The 9,902-nt window shown below is 36.6% G+C and overlaps 1 long non-coding RNA gene across 1 annotated transcript; it reads right to left on the bottom strand.

Annotated features, from left to right (window-relative positions):
• Positions 1-3,272: 3,272 nt before the first annotated feature.
• Positions 3,273-9,881, bottom strand: LOC140712212 (uncharacterized). Its single transcript, XR_012093714.1, has 2 exons — positions 9,553-9,881; positions 3,273-8,782 (listed from the first exon to the last, which is right to left on the bottom strand). It is a non-coding gene; the product is annotated as an uncharacterized lncRNA (long non-coding RNA).
• Positions 9,882-9,902: the final 21 nt, after the last annotated feature.

Raw genomic sequence — 9,902 nt, 5'->3', positions numbered from 1 at the left:
TTGTTCAAAATACCCTATCCAGAGTTCCCAAGGTTTCTTTTCAAAGAAATGTCCTGTTTTTAAGAGTCATTGCAGTCTTCCAGGGGTGAGAGCATAGGGGTTGGGGATGCAGCTAGGTATTGGATGCTGAGGCTGTTAAGGTTAATGATGTCAGGTCAAATAATTGCCATATATTTTTTCCTCATTACCTCACTGGCTTCCTCTTTTATGGCAGTAAGATATACAGTACAAACACTTAAATACATACAGAAAAGGGAGATATTTTAAAATGAAAGGACTTCAAGATCATTCCTCTTGGGATGGTACAGAATCTGTCTGCCTATGAGGTAGAGGGAGTAGCCTTTCCTAAATTTTGAGATCAAAATTAGCAAGAATAGGAGCCAAACTTGGGCTAGGCTAGGAATTTAGGACTTAGCTTCTCTTATGGATGTAATTATGTTATTCCTGTAAAGCTGCAGACATAGGAAAGATGACTTCAAATAAAACATATAGACAGCACAAAAGCCCACATGTTTAACTGCACAATCAGGTTGAAACTGCAGCCATAAAAAATTGGTCTGTAGAATCTTAATACATTAAAACAAAACAAAAAATTTAGAGGACATGTCAAGCAGATGAGAGATTAAGAAACTGAGGGCCTTGACAGTTAAGAGACCTTACAAAGGTCACACAACTGTCAGAGACAAATCAGTCAGGCCTCTGCATATATTTTATATTATCAACTGCCTGCTTTGTACTGTTTTGAAGCAGAAGTCCAACCCCCAAATTTAGGAGTCAAAATGTAAACTGCTTTAATCTATGAAGTGGAGAATTTTGAGATATGTCAAGGTCAAAGAGAGACTATAGGAAAAGATATTACATATTTTCCTTTTGTCATTATTCAATGAGCTGTCCATTCCTCCATGGCCACTGCTTTTGGCTAGATATAAGCTGTGGAAAAATTTCTCCTGGATTCATCTATTCCCTGGAAAGAAAACTCAATCTGGCTTAAGAGAAAAAATTCCTCTCCATGTAATGATAAATTGTCTAAATTGAAAGTTCACACCATAATCAAAGTTGAACAGTACAGACATCCTACAAAATTAAATTTTCATCTAGTGAATCTGGATGTTTTGAGGAAAAAATACTTGTGGTTTTAAGGCCTACTCCCAGGTAACTAAAACACCATCATAATGATATTTTTTCTTCATTTCTACAAGCTCTGTTTTTAGTGGAATGCTTAATGTTCTTTGAATGTAATCACCAATAATACTATTTTTATAAGAAAAAAAATGCCTGCACATGTTCATATATAATGATTCATGCAGTTTTGCTGAAACTAAATATAAATTTAACACATTTTTTAACGTGTCAAGAAGTTTAACCTCACAAAATGTACAGTGTACATTCATAGTTTTCTTTTGTACTGTACTGAAACTAAATTTCATATTTTCATACAATCTATACAATCTGATTCCCTGTGTGTTTCAACTCTACCCAAATATTATCTCTATAATTTTGCCACTAAACCGTTTAAGATGTAGTTGATTTAAACTACTAGTCACAAACCTCAAGAATCAGTTTTTTTAATAAACAATACATTCATTTTCTTTTTTTACATAACTATCTCCAGGCCCCAAACCAGCTTTCTAAATTTATCTCCCACTTTTCCTCATCCTGATGCAGCTCTAGACGCTGTGAGCTGGTGTCTTCCATCTCATGCTTCTCCAGCTATCTTACTCAGCTGATTATGCTCTTTCCTCTAACAGCCAGAATCTTAAATTCTACCCAGCCTTCTAGAGCCAGGTCGGATACATTCCTAGTGCCACAGCATTTCGTAATAACTTGGTCAGGGATAATCTCATCTGCCTGACAAATTACAACCTTTCATATATTCCTGCTGCACCATCACCTTTTGCCTCATAGCATGGATCTTTAGGGAACAATTTATTATAGTGTTAAGAGTGAGAATTCAAGAGCCATACAACTGGAGTTCAAATCTTGCCAATCTACTGGCTCACTGTGGATCTTGGGAATATACTTTAACCTCTCTTAAATCCAATTTCATCATTTATCAAATGAGATAATTATAGTACCTACTTTATAAAGTTGTAATAATCTAAGATTATAACATATAAAATGCATTGAAAGGTGTCTAATACCTAGTAAGTGCTCAGTAAACATAAGCAACTACCAATACTTTAATTTTATTACTATTATCATCATTACTTGCAGTGGAAAGAGCTTCTACTAATAATAAAGTGATCCAGGAAGTTGCCTAATCTTTTCAAGTTTTTGTTTTCTTATCTGTACTAAAGCAAAGCTTCTGTACAGCAAAGGAAACAATCAATAAAGAGACAACCTGCAGAATGGGAGAAAATATTTGCAAACTATCCATCCAACAAGGGATTAATAACCAGAATACATAAGAAACTCAAACAACTCAATAGCAAAAAAGCAAATAATCTGATTTACAAATGGACAAATGATCTAAATAGATGCTTCACAAAAGAATACATATAAATGGCCAACAGGTATATGAAAAAAAATGCCCGACATCACTAATCATCAAGGAAATGCAAATCAAAGCCACAATTATATCACTTCACTCCAGTTAAAATGACTATTTTCAAAAGGACAAAAAATAATAAATACTGGCAAGGATGTGAACACTCACATACCATTGGGGGTAATGTAAATTAGCACAGCCACTGTAAAAAACAGTATGAAAGTTCCTCAAAAAACTAAAAATATATCCACCATATGATCCTGCCTTCCCACTGCTAGGTATACATCCAAAAGAAAGAAAATTAGTGCATCAAAGAGACTATATACATTCCCATGTTTATTGCAGCACTACTCACAATAGCCAAGGTAAGGAAGGAACCTAAGTGTTTATCAGTGGATAAATGTATAAAAGAAAACATGTCTCTCACATATAATGAATATATATGGTATATATATGGCATTTATACATACATACACATATATGGCATATTAATAAATATATTACATATATTTATATATATAAATAACTTTTGTATATTTCAAAATACCTACCAGATTTGGAATGTTCCCAATACCACTAAATAACATTTGAGGTGATGGATATTCAAATTACCCCAGTTTGATCATTACACATTATATGCATGTATCAAAATATCACATGTACCCCATAAATATGTACAATTATATAACAGTAAAATCTTCAAACATTTTTGAAGTCAATACCAAAAAACCATATTTACTTTATTATTCATTATCTATTGCTGCATAAGAAATAATCCCCAAACTTACTTCTTTGAAAAACATTTATTGTCTTCTAAGTCCTATGGGTAAGGCATACAAAGTCCTCTGGTTCAGAATTTCTCACAAGGCTGCAATCAAGATGTCCACAGAGCTGCAAGCATTTCAAGGATCAACTAGGGAAGGATCTGCATCTCAATTCATGCTCTTGTTGTAGGCAGAATTGAGTTTTGCACAAGCCGTTCGTCTTGGGGCTTCCGTTACTTGCTGGTTGTTGGCCATAGGAGATGCTCAGTTTCTTGACATGTGGGTCTCTTTCAAAGGCAGTTTACCACATTGCATCTTGCTTCATCAAAGCAAACAAATAAGAGGGTAAAAGAGAGATAGTGTAAGCAAGAGAAAAGTCATAGTTTTCTGGAACCCAATCTCAGAAATGATGTAATATCACTATTGTCCTACTCTGCTCATTGGTAGAGTCACTGGGTCAAGCCTACATTCAAAGGAGGGAGATTATACAAGGGGGTGAGTGCTATGTGATGGAGATCATTGGGTCATCTTAGAAGGTCTCCTACCACACCTCATAAAGTTATTGTAGAAATTAAATGGTCTTAATGTATCTGTAATTCATTGTAGACTACCTAGGACACAGCAGATATGCAACAAATACGAATGTATTCTTCCCTCTCTAATAGAATAAAACTCCTAGGAGACAAAGACATAATCAGTGAGCCCTGCAGTACCTAAGCCAACTTTGCTCTCAACAACCAGTAGAGGCATAAATGATACTGACACTACTGTTCACAATCTCGCTAACATTATCTTTATTTTCAGAAGGTACAACCTATTACCTTTCCGCAGTGACTCATTTACAGTACAACAGCATGGTAGGCAGAATAATATCCCCCAAAGAGGTCCATAGTCTAATCTATAGAACTTGTGAATAAATTACTTTACATAGGAAAAGGAACTTTACACATGTAATCAAGTTAAGGTTCCTGAAATGGGAAGACTGACATGGTTTACCCAGGTGGGTTCAATTTTATCACAAGAATCCTTTAAAAGCAGAGAACCATTCCTGGCTGTGGTCAGAGAAACACCTGTGATTATGCCACAATGATTAGAGAGATGCAGCATTGTAGGTTTTGAAGGTAGAAGAAGGGGGCCAAGAGCCAATGAATGTGGACAGCCTCCAAAATGAGAAAAGGCAAGAAAACAGATTCTAGCCTGCACACTCCAGTAAAGAGTGCGACCCTGCTGTCAACTTGATCTTAGGTTGGTGAGATTATTGTTGGACTTTTGATCTATAGAACAAGAATATAATGCATTTACATTGTTTAAAGCAACTAAGTTTGTGGCAATTTGGTATAATGGCAACAGAAAAATAATAGAAAGAGAAAATATGTAAGTGTGTCCTTAGAGATATCACACACAGGTACTCTCTAAATGTTGAAGGAATATATATGATCATTCTATAATGTACAATATTAAAAATCATTGAGTAAAAAAACTTTTAGTTCAAAACACCATTACAAAGCATGCGACTATTTTTTCTAAATCATTGTATTTCAAGACCATTAACTATCATCAAAAGCAATGAGAATAAAAACTACTACGTTTTTATTTAACAAACACTTGAAGAACATTTACTATGTGGTAGACACTATTATAGAGTCTAAAGTCATAGATACGTTATAAATATTATTCATTTAGTTCTATTAACTTACAAGACAGTCACTATTATCATTCTTCTTCTACAGACAAAGAACAAACACAATTTTGATGAGCTTTCCCAAGCAAACTTCCCCAAGCTTGTAAGTGGCAGAGCTAGAATTCAAACTCAGGCACTCCGGCTCCACAGTACCTGAATTGTGCTTCTTCTAAAATCATAACTGAATTGTATATAATAATCATAATTAAATCATATATATTCCCAATACATTGTTTCATATATTTATTTAGACTTAAGCAGACTAAAAAACTGTATATATTCTGGATTATTCTTCCCAAATTGTTTGTTGACCAATTACTAAGTACCTCCTACGCCACAGGCATAGAAGAAAAAGAGAAATGAATAAAACAATGAATCTCCCCTTAGAGAGTTCACAGATTAGTGACAAGAGACAGATGACACAATAATACAATAATTTATATTTTCATGAAATAACATAAATTCATTAAAGCAAAACCATCTCTTATGGCCCTATTCTCCATGACTTCCTCATTTAGAAGGGAAGGTAAGTATTGAAATAAACAGCTGTGTGATACCTGTTAAGTTATGGTAGAAGCATGTAGCTGGTACCAAGAGGCACAGAAAAAAGAAAAATATTTGTAGGAACTGGCAGAGGGGACACTGAATAGTATGAAGGAGGAGATACAGAGTTTTATAGTTTAGAGATCATTTCAGCAAGCAAGGATAGTAAGCCTGAAGGGTAGTGAGGCTGGAAGTCACCAATTTGTTAAGAGATGGCTTAACGTGCAAGGATAATGAGGGTTTGAATTAAGGCAACTGCAGGAAAGATTATTAAAAGAGAGAGTGAATTTGGAGTGGTATTAGCAGGCATTATGGACCGGGACCCAGGATATGACATTGTCCATACTCCCCAGAATCCCCTCCACACACCTAAGTCTCCCTCAAAGAATAATAATAGCAAATGAGAGCAGTGAGAAGTTACAATTGATGACTGTGTAAATACCCAGCAGAAGAACAGCAAGAGAGAGTCTCTGGAATGTGTGAAAAGTCCTGGTGCCCTTCTAGAGAGTTTGAACATTAGCCTGCAGATACTAGGATCTGGACAAAGTAGTTAGAATGCATGATCAGGTAACAGTGAAGCTACCATGGTTAGAAAGATAGATGCTAGCCTAGAGTGAGGAGAAATCAGCGTCTGAGAAAGGAGATAGTACTGTAGTGTATTAAAGTTAAAATTTTAATTTTCAGTTTTTATTTTCAGGAGAGACTGATATCTAAAGGCAATTCTTTTTATAATAAATACTGTTTTTAAAAGTTGAATTGTCATAAATAATTACAGCTAGCTATTGCTTGCACTGCATAAAGATGTTTCAGTCAATGATGGCCCACATATATAACAGTGGTCCCTAAGATTATAATACTGTATTTTTACTGCAATTTTTCTATGTTTAGACATGGTTAGATACACAAATACTTGCCATTGTGTTACAACTGCTTATAGTACTCAGTACAGTAATATGCTGTGCAGGTTTGTAGGCTTGGAGCAAAAGGTTATCCCATATAGCCTAGGTATGTAGTAGGCTACATCATCTAGGTTTGTGTAAGTACACTCTATGATGTTCACACAACAAAATAGCCTAATGACACACTTCTCAAAATGTATCCCTACTGTTATGAATGACTGTATGTAGAGGCAGTGCTCTAACTACCTTACATACAGTATTTGTTTAATTCTCAAATATTATCATTGGTTCAGTTTATTGTTAAGTCTCAGAGAGGTTAAGTAACTTGCCCAGGGTCATTCAGTAATGGGTAGGTGGAATTTGAATCCACAATGTGATGCTAGAACCTGAATTCATAGCCACTGTATCATCAACACGTGTTTGGTTAAATCCAGATATGGAGAAATTATTTTTATTATGTTGAGCTTCAGAGCATGCATAGACTCTGGAACCAGACTACCTAGGTTCAGATCTCCATTTCACCATTTAATGGCTGTGAGAAATTCGACCAGTTACTTCAGCTTTCAGTACCTGTTTCTTCATCTGTAAGTGGGAACAATAACAGTGTTTGCTTCCTACGGTAGTTCTGAGGATTAAATGAGTAAATTTAGTAAAAGGGCTCAGAAAAGTACCTTGAGCATATTACACAACCAATAAAATTTACCTATTATCAATATTATTATTCTAATATAAAGTATTGAGAATAGTGGTATGAAACACTGGATATACTGCATGGCCCCAATTGAGACCTGAGATAGGCAGAATGATGGCTCCTAAATATATCCATTCCTCAATCCCTGTAAGCTGTGAATATGTTACATTATTACCGCAAAAGGGACTTTGCAGATGTAATTAAAGTTATGAACCTTGAGAGGGGGAGATTCTGTCTAATCAATGGATTCTTAAAAGGCTGTAATTGGAGAGATACAGCAATGGAAGAAGAGGAAAGGAAGATTTAGAATGATGAAAGGGTCTCAATCCACTGTTGCTGGCTTTGGAGACAAAGAGGGCCATAACTAAGGAATGTGAGTGGCCTCTAGAAGCTGGAAACAGCTCTCAGCTGACAGCCAGCAAAGAAACAGGGAGAACAGCTACAACAGCAAGGGACTGAATTTGTCCAACAACATGAATAAGCAAAAAAAAAAAAAAAAAAAATCAGATTCTTCCCTTAACTCTCTAGAAAGAAACACAGTCCTGTGGACACCTTGATTTTAGGCCATTGAGAACCATGTTGAACTTCTGACCTACAGAACCGTAAGGTAACAAACTGGTGGTGGTTCGAGCTTCTAACTTTGTTACAGAAATAGTATTAATAGTAAACTAATAAAAGATCCACACTTTTTCCTAAAAGACTCAAACATATTGATTTAGGAACTACATAATATTCCAGAATAAATTTAACTTCTTAAAGTCAGCATTTTAAAACTATATTAGGACATAAATCAATGTCTTATTTACATTTTTATTGTTAAATTCTTAGAATCTAAAAGTTGCTAAAAGGCTATAGAGGATATAAAATGCTATTACAAAATATTTTCATCTTTTCTATGTAAAGGTAAAAAAATTCAATTTTAATTTTTTAACTTCTCATAGTTAATGAACAAATTAACTTTGATTTTTTTTTCCTAATATTTTTTAAGTCCACAGCCAAGTTCTAATAAAGGCGCTTAACATGTCACTAGGAATATATAAATTCTAGGTTTAAAATAACTCATGTTTTGCATTTACAGAGGTAAGCATTTACTAACAAGCAAAATATTCTGTCTTGGTTATTATTTACTTATTCACTGCCTCTGAATTTATATGAATTAGCTCTGAGAGAGTAAGAGCTGTGTCTGTTTTCTGTCTTCACATTTTTATCAACACTGCCTAGCAAAACTCCCGGGCCTCAGAAAGCTTTTGTTAAATACATGAATGAAAAATAAATATATCTTTAAAAAACTGGAAATAAAGCTTCCCTGGAACCTCAGCTCACTAGCTCATGGGAAAACTAACAAGATATACTGTATCTACAGGTTAAACATTAAAATCCAGAACTTATTTTAAACATTTTCAACAGAATGTTAAGGGTTATATGTTTCCCCACATTCTGAATGAGATTAAATATGTTTCAAGTTTCTTGTTATCTTTATTATTTTCATTCGCTACTGTGTGATGTGCACATGACATACACAAGGCTCTACGAACTAGAATTTGCTTTCTGAAAATGTCCTCTACGTCAAGTCTTTGTGAGTACTTTACCCTGTTCCTCTCAAAAATTAAGTGAAGCACAGCATATGTGTAGGCTACCTGAAAGAGGTGCAGCGTGGTTGGTTTTCTTCACAATTGCTAAAGGAAAGGCCTACTCTTCTTCGGCGAGATTTTTACTCTCCAGAACAGCAGTATGCATAGAAATAGAATGGAAACCACGTAATTTAAAATTTTCCAAAACATTCTCATTTTGACATGTAATCAATATAAAATTAATGAAATATTTTACATTCCTTTTTCTTTTCAGACCATGCTTTAGAAATCTGGTGCATATTCTACACTTAGAGAGGACCTCAGTTCAGACTAGCCACTTTTCAGGTGCCCAGTGACTACTATACTGGACAGCTGCAGCTCTAGAAAATCCACTCCCAAACCCCTAAACTCCCATACCCTATCAACTTATAGCTTCTACTCTGTCTCAATTTGTACCATTGTTTCACAATTTGGATAGCATTAGAGTTCATTAATAACTTTCATTTTAGCAAGTCTGCTCCATGGGTAGTTTCTGAAATAAAAATACAAGCCAAAAAAAAAAAAAAAAAAAAGACCTAATAACTGTGGTTCTACAGTATACGCTCTTTCTCGATGGTCTAACAGAGCTTTCGTAGAAGTGCCTGCTCCTGGTAGGGACGGAGAGTCGAGACTGGAGGCAAGAACTAAGACGTTCCTAAACCCTGCTACGTGCTGGAATCCTCAAGTGCCTACCATCATTCAAACCTTAGAACTAACTCTCCAGAGACACAGCCATTCATACCACAGAACCAGATGGCAGTGGCGATCCTCAACGCCGGCTACCTGTCACTGCCTGGTGAGTACTCTTCCCTCAGACCCCATTCCCAGAAGCTCTGCCTCGACTCCCCAAGGGGTAGGCGACCTCCTAAGCGTTACCGGGGAGATCCGAGGGCCTCCGAGGGCGGGAAACCTGAGGCCAGGCGCTCGCTGCCCCTAAGGCGAGAGTGCGTCCGGTCCGCTCTACGGGGTCTCCCGGGAGGGCTTTGCAGGGCGGATGACTGACGGGCCAGCTACCTTCCTTCCTGAGCCTGCAGATCAACAAGCTATCCTCCCTGTGCACACAGGCCCCGAGGGCGGGCAGGTCTCCAAGCGCCGCGCAACTGCCCTAGGCCCGACGCAGCCACCTGCCAGAGGTTCCCTCCCCACCAGGCCATTCCCTCAGCCAGTCCTCCTCCGACAGCGAACAAGGAACCCCAGAGGCACGGAGGCGTCTCGCCGACATCCGG

The sequence above is a fragment of the Chlorocebus sabaeus genome, chromosome 8 (genome assembly GCF_047675955.1).
Source record: "Chlorocebus sabaeus isolate Y175 chromosome 8, mChlSab1.0.hap1, whole genome shotgun sequence".
Lineage (NCBI taxonomy): Eukaryota > Metazoa > Chordata > Mammalia > Primates > Cercopithecidae > Chlorocebus > Chlorocebus sabaeus.
This window is presented reverse-complemented; position numbering and strand designations above follow the sequence as displayed.